At 40.3% G+C, this 16,693-nt stretch overlaps 1 protein-coding gene across 3 annotated transcripts in view; it reads right to left on the reverse strand.

The window, feature by feature from the left end:
• MED7 (mediator complex subunit 7) overlaps window positions 1-7,557 on the reverse strand; it is an 18,828-nt gene extending 11,271 nt beyond the window's left edge. For 2 of the 3 annotated variants that reach the window (XM_010855277.1, XM_010855278.1), the window contains exon 1: window positions 7,424-7,557. The gene's annotated coding sequence lies outside the window, so the exon portion shown is untranslated. The remainder of the gene's footprint in view (window positions 1-7,423) is intronic. The other variant, XM_010855276.1, reaches the window with a different exon arrangement.
• Between the last annotated feature and the right edge of the window lie 9,136 nt (window positions 7,558-16,693).

The following is a 16,693-nucleotide window of genomic DNA, read 5'->3' on the forward strand; positions in this document are numbered from 1 at the left end:
TTCAGGATTTGAAATAGCTCAACTGGGATTCCATCACCTCCACTAGCTTTGTTCATGGTGATGCTTCCTAAGGCCCATTTGACTTCACATTCCAGGATGTTTGGCTCTAGGTGAGGGATCACACCATCGTGATTATCTGGGTCATGAAGATCTTTTTTGTACAGTTCTTCTGTGTATTCTTGCTACCTCTTCTTAATATCTTCTGCTTCTGTTAGGTGCATACCATTTCTGTCCTTTATGGAGCCCATCTTTGCATGAAATGTTCCCTTGGTATCTCTAATTTTCTTGAAGAGATCTCTAGTCTTTCCCATTCTATTGTTTTCCTCTATTTCTTTGCATTGATCGCTGAGGAAGGCTTTCTTCTCTCTCCTTGCTATTCTTTGGAACTCTGCATTCAGATGCTTATATCTTTCCTTTTCTCCTTTGCTTTTTGCTTCTCTTCTTTTCACAGCTATTTGTAAGGCCTCCTCAGACAGCCATTTTGCTTTTTTGCATTTCTTTTTCTTGGGGATGGTCTTGATCCCTGTCTCCTGTACAATGTCACAAACCTCCGTCCATAGTTCATCAGGCAATCTGTCTATCAGATCTAGTCCCTTAAATCTATTTCTCACTTCCACTGTATAATCATAAGGGATTTGATTTAGGTCATACCTGAATGGTTTAGTAGTTTTCCCAACTTTCTTCAATTTCAGTCTGAATTTGGCAATAAGGAGTTCATGATCTGAGCCACAGTCAGCTCCAACCTGGAGACACTTAGTTGCCACAACTTGGTAAAGGGGTGTTAGTGGCTTCTAATGGGTAGAGACTGGGAATGCTGTAAACATATAATGCACCAGGCAGTCCTCCACCACAAAGAATTATCCCATCCAAAGTGTCAATATATTGTGCCAAAGTGCAGAAATCTTGGTCTGTATTTGAGTCTTGGGTTTTTTTTTTTTAAACTGAAGTATACTTTATTTACAATATTGTGTTAGTTTCAAGCATACAGCAAAGTTATTCAGGTTTTTTTTTTTCAGATTATATTCCATTATACGTTATTATAAGATGATGAATATAATTTGTTGTGCTATAAACCAAATCTTTGCCACTTATTTATTGTACATATAAGACTTTGTTAATCTCATATTCCTAATTTACCCCTTTCTCCCTCTCCCCTTTGGCAACCAAGTTTGTTTTCTATGTCTGTGAGTCTGTTTCTATTTTGTTTATATATTCATTTGTATTATTTTTAGATTTCACATATAAGTGATATCATATAATATTTGTCTTTCTCTTGATTCATGAGTTTTGATCTCTAGTCCAGACTGCCTCTGGGCTCTCTATGGATACCTCATAGGGCATTCAAACTTAAAAAAAAAATTTTGATTCCATCTACAATACATACCCTCTAAATCTGCTCCTCTCATAGCTTCTAAAGCTTTAATCTTTCCTATCTCAGTAAAATGTCCCCATTTCCCACCTAGTATTCCAAGCCAGGAACCTAAAGTTTATCTCAATGCTCCTTTTTTACCAACTTCCTCTCCTCACCACCACTGCCAAGTCCTGAGATCCCCCAGAGTAGGAAATGGCAACCCACTTCAGTATTCTTGCCTGGAAAATTCATGGACAGAGGAACCTGGCAGGCTGCAGTTCATGGGGTTGCAAAAGAGCTGGACTCAACCAAGCATGCACACAGGCACGCTGATTCCAAACCCTTGCTATCTCAAATTCATCACTTCTGACCAAGACACCACTCACTCTTATTTGGAACACAATGGCTTTGCAGGGATCTTTTTGTTTCCACTACAGTTCATCCATATAATAGCCAGTCTAATTCTCATACCACATTCCCTTTTACTTATATCCTAGCAATACTGTCTTCAAGTATTCTCATACAATTCTTTACCAACCTCTTCTGCCTCTGGGTCTTTTCATGTGATTTTCTTCCTGCTTCAGGCACTAGCTTAAAAATGTCACTTCTAAAGATATAACTTCTCTGATTATTCATCAAAAGCAGACCCTGTCTTCCCCCTTTTATTCTCTTCATCAGTATCTGATTTGTGTCCCCAACCAGACTATAAACTCTATGAAGGGAAGGACTATGACTATCACAGTTCTCACTGGGTTCAAAACCATGCACATAAGCTTCATAAGTCTTTGTTGGTAGCTCCATTCATTTCACAAGAGCTTCAAGTCAAAGGGAATTTGAAAGCAGGTACAAACATCTTTAATGTGTATTTACTCCTTCAAGTATTTAATGTTTGTCTAATACATAACAATAATGATTATGATGACAGGTAATACTTGATTGAGTGCATACTACGTGCCAGGGACTGTTCTTAACTTCTCTCATGGTTGTGAGAAATCTGAGAAAAGAAAGGTGAGCTTTCCATTTCAAGGATGAGATCACTGTGGCTCAGAAAGGTTGATCCACTTGTGTAAAGGAAGTAGCCAGAGCCAAAAGATCTCAAACACTACATCATACTATCTTTCAAAGATAAATAAGAAACACCGCCTCCATGCTAGTGTTCCTTACAATCTATCAAGGAAAACAGACAAAAAATAACTATACATTTTAAGGGTTCTACAAAAGACCAACAGATCTGACTACCAAAAAATCAATCTAAAAATTCTATATGGGAAAATACATCAGAAGCAAAATTAAAAGATAATCCTATTTTTCTGGAAGAAGAGTGCTTGCAAGCTAACAGGGGTAAATACTAGAAATTTAATTATGATTTTTTTTAAAACATATTTTCTGATTCCATCCCTATGAGAAGAAAAGCACTATGACTTCATATTGCCTTTTATTCACAACTCTACCTCTAGCACCTTAAGCAATGGCTAGAAGGTGCTAAATCCTCAATAAGGATCCACTGAGTTTTTTTTTTTAACCTGTATCTTTAAAAAAAAAAAGGAAAAATAGGCAAAAGATGAAGAAAACGCAAATGCTGGATAAAAGCAGGAAAATATTCAGAATAATACATTGCTAAAAGCAAATTTTTAAAAGAATCCTTTTTGAAACAATCCCATTCACCATTGTAACAAAAAGAGTAAAATACCTAGGAATAAACCTACCTAAGGAGACTAAAAGACCTGTATACAGAAAACTATAAGACAATGATGAAAGAAATTAAAGATGACATAAATAGATGGAGAGAGATATATCATGTTCTTTGATTGGAAGAATCAATATTGTGAACATGACTATATTACTCAAAGCAATCTACAGATTCAACACAATCCCTATCAAATTACCAATATTTTTCACAGAACCAGAACAAAAAATTTTACAGTTTTTGTATGGAAACACAAAAGACCCTGAATAGCCAGAGCAATCTTGAGAAAACAAAATGGAGTTGGAGGAATCAACCCTCCTGAATTCAGACTATACCACAAAGCTATAGTACTCAACAGTATGGTACTGGCACAAAAACAGAAATACAGATCAAAGAAACAAGAAAAAAAGCTCAGAGATAAAACCTCACACCTATTGGGCACCTTATCTTTGACAAAGGAGGCAAAAATACATAAGAGAAAAGACAGCCTCTTCAATAGGTGGTGCTGGGGAAACCGGACAGTTAGCTACATGTAAAAGAATGAAGTTAGAACACTTCCTAACACCATACACAAAAATAAACTCAAAATGGATTAAAGACCTACACATAAAGTCAGAAACTGTAAAACTATTAGAGTAAAACATAGGCAAAACACGCACTGACTTGAATTACAGCAAGATCCTCTTTAACCCACCTCCTTGAGTAATGAAAATTTAAAAAAAAAAAAATGGTACCTAATTAAACTTAAAAGCTTTTGCATAGCAAAGGAAACTATATACAAGGTGAAAAGACAACCCTCAGAATGGGAGAAAATAATTCAAATGAAACAACTGACAAAGGATTAATTTCCAAAATATACAAGCAGCTCATTCAGCTCAACACCAGAAAAACAAACAACCCAAAGAGTGGGCAGAAGACCTAAACAGACATTTCTCCAAAGAAGACATACAGATGGCCAACAAACACAAAAAGATGCTCAACATCACTCATTATTAGAAATGCAAATCAAAACTATAATGAGGTATCACCTCATACCAATTAGAACGGCCATCATTTAAAAATCGACAAACAATAAACGCTGGAAAGCCTGTGAAGAAAAGGGAACCCTCCTGCACTGTTGGTGGGAATGCAAACTGATACAGACACTACACAGAACAGTATGATTCCTTTTAAAAATTCCTTTAAAAAACTAGGAATAGAACTGCCCTATGACCCAACAATCCCACTACTGGGCATATATCCTGAGAAAACCATAATTGAAAGAGACACAAGTACCCCAATGTTCATTCCAGCACTTTTTACAATAGCTAGGACATTGAAACAACCTAGATGTCCATTGACAGATGACTGAATAAGACAGGTGTGGTACATATACACAATGGAATATTACTCAGCTATAAAAAGGAACGCATATGAGTCAGTTCTAATGAGATGGATGAACCTAGAGCCTATTATACAGTGAAGTCAGAAAGTCAAATATTGTATATTAATGCATGCGTATGGAATCTAGAAAGATGGTACTGATGAACCTATTTGCAGGGCAGCAATGGAGATACAGGCATAGAGATCAGACTTGTGGACACAGTGGGGGAAGGAGAGGGAGGGACAAACTGAGATAACAGCATGGAAACATGTACATTACAGTATGTAAATGTACCATATAGTGAAAATCTGCTGTGTGACACAGGGAGCTCAACCTAGTGACAACCTACATGGGTGGGATGGGGTGGGAGATGGGAGGGGAGTTCAGTAGGGAGGGGACTTATGTATACCTGTGGCTGATTCATGTTGATATACGGCAGGGGTCAACACAGTATTGTAACGCAATTATCTTCCAATTAAAAAAAGAAAAAAAAAGAAAAAAAATCCCAACATATATGTATAATAGCTAATGAGAAGTTGCTGTATAACACGGAGAGCTCAAATCTGGTACTCTGTGACAACCTAGAAGTGTGAGATGGGGTGGGGGTGGGAGGGAAGGTTCAAGGGAAAGGGGACATATGTACACTTATGGCTGATTCACAGTTGCCAAATAAGCGATTATGCTTCAATTAAAAATAAATTTTAAAAAAGGATCCTATCCATATAAGACTATCAAGATTTCAAATCCTCCATCACTTAACAAATAGAACACTTTCTATGTGGCAGGTGCTGGATTCCAGCACAGATCACACTCTACCTTTCAGCTTCTTCAGAGTGGTCATGCCAATTTTACAAGCAAGCTCTTAGCTACTCCAGCCCTGCAGGGAAGTCTTCTGCGGTGGAAAACATCCATTCCCCTGAGGTCCCACAAACACCATCACAGCCACCATAATAACACTCTAAGGTGGCAAGCCAGTATCACCAAGAGAATATAGGGAATTCTCATATACAACTGATAGGAAAGGAAACAAATATGCTTACTTGGAATTTAATGTGACAGTATCAAACATTGTAATGCTGATATTCTTTGACCCAACAATCCTTTTTATTATTTTATTTTATATTGGATTATAGCTGATTAACAACACTGTTGCTGTTGTTCAATCGCTAAGTTGTGTCCAGCTCTTTGCGACCCCATGAACTGCAGCACCTCAGGTCTCCCTGTCCTTCACTATCCCCCAGAGTTTGCTCAAATTCATTTGCATTGAATCAGTGATGCTATCTAATCATCTCATCTTCTGCCACCCCCTTCTCCTCTTGCCCTCAATCTTTCCCAGCATCAGGGTCTTTTCCAATAAGTCAGCTCTTTGCATCAGGTAGCCAAAGTACTGGAGCTTCAGCATCAGTCCTTCCAATGAATATTTAGTGTTGATTTCCTTTAGGACTGACTGGTGACCCAACAATTCTATTTCTAGAAATTTATCCTACAAAAATATTGGTACAAGTACACAAATCTGTGTATCAGGATATTTAGTGCAGCACTGTTTGAAAAGAGCAGGAAAAGCTGGAAATAATCCAAATCTTCATCCATACTTTCACCCATATGAGGGCTTGGATGAAATGTCTATATATACACAATATGGCCTAAGAAAAAAGGGGTGAAATTACATGGAATGGAGGGTTATAAATACTGTGTACTGTTTCATTTATTTACAACACACTTATGATAGTTGCAAATAGTTATAACCAATGTTTTAACTTTTAAAAATTCAGTCTTTTCAGCACATGAATAATATTCCATATTCTTCAGATTCTCCAACTGTTAACATTTTCCTCATTTGCCTTATTGGGTCTCTCATTTCTTTATCTAAGATACTTCAGTGGATATCTCCCAAATAAGAATGTTCTCTTATAACCACATAATTACCAAAATCGGAGAATTAGCAATCATCTGGTACTTAAAAATAAATTTCATACAGCCTAGGTTTCACCCCTTCAAGCCTTTTCAGATTGGAATTCCTCTTCTGCCAATCCCAAAAGGGCAACTAAGTGACAGGCATCACTATTTTATATCCTCTTTTACTTACGCTTCAAACTAATTCTATGAGTTAAGTACTACTATCAATTTCATTTTAGAGATGAGGGTTCCAAGTCTGTCTCACCAAGAAGTGTCTGCAACCAAATCAAAGGGCCAGGAAATGGCATAGCAGGAATTCTCAACCTTGGTTGTTATGGTTGCACAGCACAAGCTCCTTTAAATCAGTAAACAATGAAGCATCTGCCAGTACAAAAGGAAACTGACATACAACAGAAATCATGTTTATTTATATCACTTCTCCAGACTAAACGTGCCAAAGGCAACGGAGGTTTTTCGTAAGACACGCGCCAGGCATCATAGCTGATTATCAGACTCAAGATCCACCTTTTAGTGTTTGTTCCGTTCTGACGGATTTAACCACAAAAAGAAAGGTACTGTAGGGTCTTATCTCCAGACGTTCGACTCGTTTGTGTACTGTGAATGGAGCTGCTGGAATGTTGTTTTTAAAATCTTCCCAGAAGATCTAATGAATGACGCGTGGGACCTACCTCCTTCCCCGTCTCCCATTAAATCTTTTGATTTCAGGAGTGCTCCCTGAGGAAGAAGGGCGAGACTGGTTAGGGACAAGGCCGAAGAAAGGCCAGAAGACGTGGCGGGGCCACACAGCTCGGCAAACCAGCGGCGCGGGTCTAGAGCTCAGGTGTGCCAACCTCCGGCCGGGCTCGGCCTCCCCACCGGAGGAAGCCTAGAGCCCGCCGCGCAGAGGGTACCTTCCCACGGGAGGCCAATCACCCCACCCACCCCTGACCCCGGCTCCGCGAGCTGCGGGGAAGGTCGCGCTCTCTGAGGAACGCCGGAGAGGAAGGCGGGCGAACGTCCTCAGCACCAGGCCTCCCCGGACTCCCAGCCCTCCCAAAGGAAGCAGCGGGGTCCGGAAAAAGAAATGTACGAGGAACTGAGGCCCAAGCCGTCGCCGCCCACTTACTTCAGCTCTGGGTTTACACTGGCAGCCGCCTTCTCCACCTCAAGCCGAAATCCAACTTCCGGCCTCCACTTCCTGGAAGAAGCCACTGATGCTGCCCTTTGATTGGCTGGAAAGAGCTGTCCTTTAACCGAGGCTCTAGTCCCGCCTCTGTGACGGTTGGCTCACTATTTCGCCGGCACATAACTCCCCCTCTCTAGCCAACCCTCTCCCCCTACCTTCCTTCTGGCACCGCCCACCCTTCCGGGATTAGGCAGCAGCCACAGGGTTTTGGGGTCGCGGAGGATGTGTGTTACCAATAAAAGCAGTTACTCTTTGCTTTCTTTTTCTGTTTTCCTGAATATTCACTGGAAGGACCAATGCTGAAGCTGAAGCTCCAATACTTTGGCCACCTGATGTGAAGAACTGACTCATTGGAAAAGAGCCTGATGCTGGGAAAGATTGAAGGCAGGAGGAGAAGGGGATAACAGAGGAGGAGATAATTGCATGACATCACCGACTCAAATGAAATGAGTTTGAGCAAGCTCCTGGAGTTGGTGAAGGACAGGAAGGCCTGGCGTGTTACAGTCCATGGGGTCGCAAAGAGTCAGACACGACTGAGCAACTGAACAACAACTATTTAATATCTTCAAAATCAAGTCAGTATTTGGATACCAATTATCTGAGGATCCAGTAAAGTCCACCCCTTTGTGACTGGCTGTATCAGTCAGTCTGATACTGGATGTATCTTACTAATCATCTTTTAATCTAGTTTCCTTTCTCTACCTCAATCTCCTCCACCCACAATCTATTTGTTGAAGAAGTGTGTTCACTTTTGAGCATACCCCAGTTAGGCTTTGCTCCCTTCATTGAGACCAATGTGACATAAACTGTGACCTCCAGTGGGCATTCTTAGTCCTCATCTTAGTCTACTCTCAGCAGCATTTGGCACCCTTGATCATTTGAATTGCCCTGGGACTGAGTTCTCTGTTTTTAGTGGGATGTCATCCAGGTGATAATACTGAAGTGATATCTAGATCCTGGCAACACCCTGTCCCTTGCACTCAGACCCTCTTTTTTTTTTTAAACTTTACATAATTGTATTTGTTTTGCCAAATATCAAAATGAATCCACCACAGGTACACATGTGTTCCCCATCCTGAACCCTCCTCCCTCCTCCCTCCCCATACCATCCCTCTGGGTCGTCCCAGTGCACTAGCCCCAAGCATCCAGTATCGTGCACCGAACCTGGACTGGCATCTCCAACAGTATTACACATCTTTATTCAACTGTAAAGTCTCAAACACAAAGGTTCATCTTTACTCCTCTTTCTCCCATAATCTATTCAAAATTAGGGTGTCAGTCTTTTGTATTAGTTCTATGTGGAAATAAGTAAAAGTTCTAAATATTAATTTTCACCATCCACACTGCCTCCATCCTCATCCATGCCATCATAACCTTCCCCTGACTTCTGAGATAACCTCCTAAATGTCAATAGTTTCCTTGCTTCCACTTTTGTCCTTCCTTAGCCTATTTAAGAGTCGGACATGACTTAGTGACTGAACTGCAACAACAACAAAGCCAATTTTATCATACTGTCTTAAAATATGACTGATCTGACCACTCTTCTCAAAGTTCTCCAAGGCTTCACATTCATAATAAAATCTAATGTCCTTACCATGGCCTATAGAAAGTGCTACAAAAATCTCATCCTTGGCTACTTCCCCAGTAATACTTCCTACCATTTTTTTCCATGTTCAATCTTCTCCACATACAGGATTCTTTCTTTCCCTTGAAATTTTCAAGTCTACTTCTGCCTAAAGGCCATTGCATTTGCCTAGGACTCTCTTTCCGTAGATATTCACATGCCTCACCTCCTCACTTCATACTGGTTTCTGGTCAAATGTGACCTTGTCAGATTGGTCTTCCCTGGATACTCAAAAGTGGCGTGCCCCAATCATTTTCTTGGGGAATGTCCCTAATTCCCTTACTATGCATTATCTGTCCTTCATAGAATGTGTTACAATCTGATATATTATGTAGTATATGATTTGTTTATATTCATTGTCTTTTTTTCCCCATCAAAATAAAAGATTCATCATCATAGGGTCTTTGTTTCATTCACTGCTGCATCATCAGTACCTGGAACAGTACCTGGAATTGGCCAGTACTCAATGAACATCCACTGAATAAGTAACAAAATGAATATAATCATTTTCAAATGAATTCACAGTGTGACATCAATGGATAAACCAGGGTCTATATAGCCAAAGCCTGTTATATGAAATTATCTTCCTTCCAACTTTTGCTATTGTGAATATACTGGATGAGTATCCTAGTTCCTGGTGCACACGTATATGTTAGTGCACCTGTTCAATGTTTTCCTTGAGATAAATTTCTAGAAATGAAATTTTGGATCCAAAGGTTCAGTATCTTACAGTTAAGGGGAGGATTAAGGCTGGAATCTGGGAGTCTTGACTGTTAGTCTAGTGTTCTTTACAATAAACTACAAATGAATAATGGTGTGAAATTCACATCATGAGAGGAACTAGTGAAAATATGGTGTATAATAGACATTCGCTTATGTGGCTACACTTCTGGAATCTGAATGGAAAGTTTCTCTCTTAAAGGTGCCTTTTCTAGCTTAACAAGGGCTGTGAAAGTCGCTCAGTTGTATCCGACTCTTTGCGACCCCATGGACTATACAATCCATGGAATTCTCCAGGCCAGAATACTGGAGTTGGGTAGCCAACCCAAGGATCAAACCTAGGTCATCCACATTGCAGGCAAATTATTTACCAGCTCCAGAAGATCTTTCTGACCTTGGAATTGAACTGGGGTCTCCTGCATTGCAGACAGATTCTTTTCAACTGAGCTACCAGGGAAGCCCAATAAGGACTATACCTGTTCAGCAAATCTTTATTGCATCTATTGTGCCAAGCACTGTTCTAGACGGTAAAAATGACAAACAAAAGCTTTGCCTTCTCGTAGATACAAACAACAGCATACAAGGAAAAAAAAATTCTAATGGTGATAAGTGCTATGGAGAGAAAAATAATACAAAATAAAGTGATAGCTATGTGGGTTGATAGGTAGCTACTTTCTAGAAGGTGATTGGGGTAGCCTCTGCTAAGAGGTGCTTTGGAGCTAAGACAAGTGATGAGAAGGAGTCAACTGTGCAGGTATCTTGTAGACAGCAAGTGCAAAGAGCCCGAGGCTGCCGTTATCCTCTGAGAGACAGGAAGGGGGCCCATGTGTTTCACAACTAACAGCAAAAGGACAGTGGGAGGACGTGAAGCGGCAGTTACAGGCAGGAGTCCATAGTAACTAGCATCTTGTCTGTTTTTAGGAGTGTGGCACATTATAAAGAACATCTTTATCATTTGATCCTAAGTGGCAAGCAGAAATAGTCACACTCTTTCTACACCCTGTCAATTTTTTAAGGTTGTTTGTTCTTCAGTCGCTCAGTCATGTCTGACTCTTTGTGACTCCATGGACTGCAGCACCCCAAGCTTCCCTGTCCTCACTATCTCCCAGAGTTTGCTCAAACTCATGTCCATTGAGTTGACAGGTTTATTGAGTCATAATTCACATACAGTAAAATTAACTTCAGGTAGACAGTTCGATGAGTTTTGATTAATATATTCTGCCTTCTAAACACTATCGCCAGAATCAACGTATAGAATATTTGCATCATCCCAAGCAATTCCTTTTGTACCCCTTCAGTATTCATTCCCCTCCCTCATCCCTAGCCCCTGGTAATTGCTGATCTGATTTCCATTCACATAGGTTTGTCTTTTCCAGAATATCACATAAATGGAATCCTGTAGTATGTAGACTTTTGTGTCTGACTTCTTTCACTTTAGCTTAAAACTTCTGAAGTCCATCAGCATTGTTCTATGTATTAATAGTTTGTTGCATTTTACAGAAAAGGAGTATTCTATTGTATGGAGGTACCATAATTCATTCATCAGTTGATGGGAATTTGGGTTATTTCCAGTCCTATGTATCACATACACATCTTTGTATGGACATAAAGTTTTCTTTTTTGTTTTCTTTGAATAACTACTAATGGATTGTAAGGCCTTATAATATAGGTACATATTTAACTATATAAGAAAGTGACAAGCATTTTCTATAAAAGATACATCATTTTTCATTTCTACCAGAAAACTATAAGAATTTCAGTTGTTCTGTACCCTGCTCTGCTATTTTCCTTTTTGCAATGCTACTGGCTAAGTAGTGGTTTTAATTTGCATTTCTCTAGTGTTGAGTATCTTTTTGGTACTTATTTGTCATACATATCTTTTTTTTTTGGTGAATGCTCTGTTAAAAGTTTTTGCCCATTTTTTTTAAATGGGCCAAAGAACTAAATAGACAGTTCTCCAAAGAAGACATACAGATGGCTAACAAACACATGAAAAGATGCTCAACATCACTCATTATCAGAGAAATGCAAATCAAAACCACTATGAGGTACCATTTCATGCCAGTCAGAATGGCTGCAATCCAAAAGTCTACAAGCAATAAATGCTGGAGAGGGTGTGGAGAAAAGGGAATCCTCTAACACTGTTGGTGGGAATGCAAACTAGTACAGCCACTATGGAAAACAGTGTGGAAATTCCTTAAAAAACTGGAAATAGAACTGCCTTATGATCCAGCAATCCCACTGCTGGGCATACACACCAAGGAAACGAGAAGGGAAAGAGACACGTGTACCCCAATGTTCATTGCAGCACTGTTTATAATAGCCAGGACATGGAAGCAACCTACATGTCCATCAGCAGACGAATGGATAAGAAAGCTGTGGTACATATACACAATGGAGTATTACTCAGCCATTAAAAAGAAATATCATGTATGAAATGAGATGCCAGTCCAGGTTCGATGCACGATACTGGATGCTTGGGGCTAGTGCACTGGGACGACCCAGAGGGATGGTATGGGAGGGAAGAGGGAGGAGGGTTCAGGATGGGGAACACATGTATACCTGTGGTGGATTCATTTTGATATTTGGCAAAACTAATACAATTATGTAAAGTTTAAAAATAAAATTTTAAAAAATGAAAAAAAAAAAAAAAGAATACATTTGAATCAGTTCTAATGAGGTGGATGAAACTACAGCCTATTGTACAGAGTGAAGTAAGCCAGAAAAAAAAAACGCCAATACAGTATACTAACGCATATATATGGAATTTAGAAAGATGGTAACAATAACCCTGTATACGAGACAGCAAAAGAGACACTGATGTATAGAACAGTCTTATGGACTCTGTGTGAGAGGGAGAGGGTGGGGAGATTTGGGAGAATGGCATTGAAACATGTATAATATCATGTATGAAATGAGTCACCAGTCCAGGTTCGATGCACGATACTGGATGCTTGGGGCTGGTGCACTGGGACGACCCAGAGGGATGGTATGGGGAGGGAGGAGGGTTCAGGACGGGGAACACAGGTATACCTGTGGCAGATTCATTTCAATATTTGGCAAAACCAATACAATATTGTAAAGTTTAAAAATAAAATAAAATTAAAAAAAAAGTTTTTGCCCATTTTTTAAAAAATTCAGTTCAGTTCAGTAGCTCAGTCATATTCAACCGTGCGACCCTATGGACTGCAGGACACCAGGCTTCCCTATCCATCACCAACTCCCAGAGTTTACTCAAACTCAGGTCCATTGAGTCAGTGATGTCATCCAAATATCTTACCCTCTGTCATTGCCTTTTCCTCCTGCCTTCAATCTTTCCCAGCATCAGGGTCTTTTTCAATGAGTCAATTCTTCACATCAGGTGGCCAAAGTATTGGAGTTTCAACTTCAGCATCAGTCCTTCCAATGAATATTCAGGACTGATTTCCTTTAGGATTGACGGACTGGCTGGATCTCCTTGCAGTCCAAGGGACCCTCTAGAGTCTTCTCCAACACTACAGTCCAAAAGCATCAATTCTTTGGTGCTCAGCTTTGTTTAGTCCAACTCTCACATCCGTACATTGAAAAACCATAGCTTTGACTAGACAGACCTTAGTTGGCAAAGTAATGTCTCTGCTTTTGAATATACAGTCTAGGTTGGTCACAGCTTTTCTTCCAAGGAGCAAGCGTCTTTTCATTTCATGGCTGCAGTCATCATCTGCAGTGATTTGGGATCCCCCCCAAAAATAAAGTCTATCACTGTTTTCATTGTTTCCCCATCTATTTGTCATGAAGTGATGGGACCAGATGCCTTGATATTAGTTTTATAAATGTTGAGTTTTAAGCCAACTTCTTCACTCTCCTCTTTCACTTTCATCAAGAAGCTCTTTAGTTCTTCACTTTCTGCCATAAGGGTGGTGTCATCTGCGTATCTGAGGATATTGATATTTCTCCCAGCAATCCTGATCCCAGCTTGTGCTTCATCCAGCCTGGCATTTCTCATGGTGTACCCTGTATTTTAATTTAAATAAGCAGGGTGACAATATCCAGCCTTAGCATACTCCTTTCCCAAGTTGGAACTAGTCTATTGTTCCATGTCCAATTCTAACTGTTGCTTCTTAACCTGCTGTGCTGTGCAGAAGAGGAGGCTGCATGGCACAGGAGAGGCGAGAGGAGATCCCCCACGTCCAAGGTCAGGAGCCACGGCCAAGAGGACATACCCCATGTCCAAGGTCAGGAATGGTGGCCATGGGGAGATACCCCATGTCAAAGGTAAGGAGCAGCAGCTGCACTTTACTGGAGCAGCCGTGAAGAGATACCCCATATCCAAGGTAAGAGAAACCCAAGTAAGATGGTAGGTGCTGAGAGAGGGCATCAGAGGGCAGATAGACTGAAACCACAATCACAGACAACGAGCCAATCTGATCACATGGACCACAGCCTTGTCTAACTCAATGAAACTAAGCCATGCCATGTGGGGCCACCCAAGACGGACAGGTCATGGTGGAGAGGTCTGACAGAATGTGGTCCACTGGAGAAGAGAATGGCAAACCACTCTTACCTCAAGAACCCCATGAACAGTATGAAAAGGCAAAAAGATAGGACACCAAAAGATGAACTCCTCAGATCAGTGGGTGCCCAGTATGCTACTGGAGATCAGTGGAGAAATAACTCCAGAAAGAATGAAGGGATGGAGTTAAAGCAAAAACAACACCCCGTTGTGGATTGGACTGGTGATAGAAGCAAGGTCCGATGCTGTAAAGAGCAATATTGCATAGGAACCTGGAATGTTAGGTCCATGAATCACGACAAATTGGAAGTGGTCAAACAGGAGATGGCAAGAGTGAACAGTGACATTTTAGGAATCAGCGAACTAAAATGGACTGGAATGGGTGAATTTAAATCCGATGACCATTATATCTACTACTATGGGCAGGAATCCCTTAGAAGAAATGGAGTAGCCATCATAGTCAACAAAAGAGTCCAAAATGCAGTACTTGGATGAAAAATGACAGAATGATCTCTGCTCGTTTCCAAGGCAAACCATTCAATATCATGTAATCCAAGTCTATGCCCTGACCAGTAACACTGAAGAAGCTGAAGTTGAACAATTCTATGAAGACTTACAAGACCTTTTAGAACTAACACCCCCAAAAGATGTCCTTTTCATTATAGGGGACTGGAATGCAAAAGTAAGAAGTCAAGAAACACATGGAATAACAGGCAAATTTGGCCTTGGAATACAGAATGAAGCAGGGCAAAGGCTAATTGAGTTTTGCCAAGAGAATGCACTAATCATGGCAAACACCTTCTTCCAACAACACAAGAGAAGACTCTACACATGGACATCACCAGATGGTCAACACCAAAATCAGATTGATTATATTCTTTGCAGCCAAAGATGAAGAAACAAAAACAAGACCAGGAGCTGACTGTGGCTCAGATCTTGAACTCCTTATTGCCAAATTCAGACTGAAATTGAAGAAAGTGGGGAAACCACTAGATCATTCAGGTATGACCTAAATCAAATCCCTTATGATTATACATTGGAAGTGAGAAATAGATTTAAGGGACTAGATCTGATAGACAGATTGCCTGATGAACTATGGACGGAGGTTCATGACATTGTACAGGAGACAGGAATCAAGACCATCCCCAAGAAAAAGAAATGCAAAAAAGCAAAATGGCTGTCTGGGGAAGCCATACACATAGCTGTGAAAAGAAGAGAAGTGAAAAGCAAAAGAGAAAAGGAAAGATATACCCATTTGAATGCAGAGTTCCAAAGAATAGCAAGGAGAGAGAAGAAAGCTTTCCTCAGTGATCAATGCAAAGAAATAGAGGAAAACAATAGAATGTGAAAGACTAGAAATCTCTTCAAGAAAATTAGATATAACAAGGGAATATTTCAAGCAAAGATGGGCTCGATAAAGGACAGAAATGGTAGGGACCTAACAGAAGCAGAAGATATTAAGAAGAGGTGGCAAGAATACACCAGAAGAACTGTACAAAAAAGATCTTCATGACCCAGATAATCACGATGGTGTGATCCCTCACCTAGAGCCAAACATCCTGGAATGTGAAGTCAAATGGGCCTTAGGAAGCATCACCATGAACAAAGCTAGTGGAGGTGATGGAATCCCAGTTGAGCTATTTCAAATCCTGAAAGATGATGTTGTGAAAGTGCTGCACTCAATATGCCAGCAAATTTGGGAAACTCAGCAGTGGCCACAGGACTGGAAAAGGTCAGTTTTCATGCCAATCCCAAAGAAAGGCAATGCCAAAGAACGCTCAAACTACCGCACAATTGTACTCATCTCACACGCTAGTAAAGTAATGCTCAAAATTCTCCAAGCCAGACTTCAGCAATACGTAAACCATGAACTTCCAGATGTTCAAGCTGGTTTTAGAAAAGGCAGAGGAACCAGAGATCAAATTGCCAAAATCTGCTGGATCATCGAAAAAGCAAGACAGTTCCAGAAAAACATCTATTTCTGCTTTATTGACTATGCCAAAGCCTTTGACTGTGTAGATCACAATAAACTGTGGAAAATTCTGAAAGAGATGGGAATACCAGACCACCTGACCTGCCTCTTGAGAAACCTGTATGCAGGTCAGGAAGCAACAGTTGGAACTGGACATGGAACAACAGACTGGTTCTAAATAGGAAAAGGAGTACACCAAGGCTGTATGTTGTCACCCTGATTATTTAATTTATATGCAGAGTATGTCATGAGAAATGCTGGGTTGGAAGAAGCACAAGCTGGAATCAAGATTGCCGGGAGAAATATCAGTAACCTCAGATATGCAGATGACACCACCCTTATGGCAGGAAGTGAAGAACTAAAGAGCCTCTTGATGAAAATGAAAGAGGAGAGTGAAAAAGTTGG

Source organism: Bison bison, unplaced genomic scaffold, assembly GCF_000754665.1.
Source record: "Bison bison bison isolate TAMUID 2011002044 unplaced genomic scaffold, Bison_UMD1.0 scf7180017864363, whole genome shotgun sequence".
Lineage (NCBI taxonomy): Eukaryota > Metazoa > Chordata > Mammalia > Artiodactyla > Bovidae > Bison > Bison bison.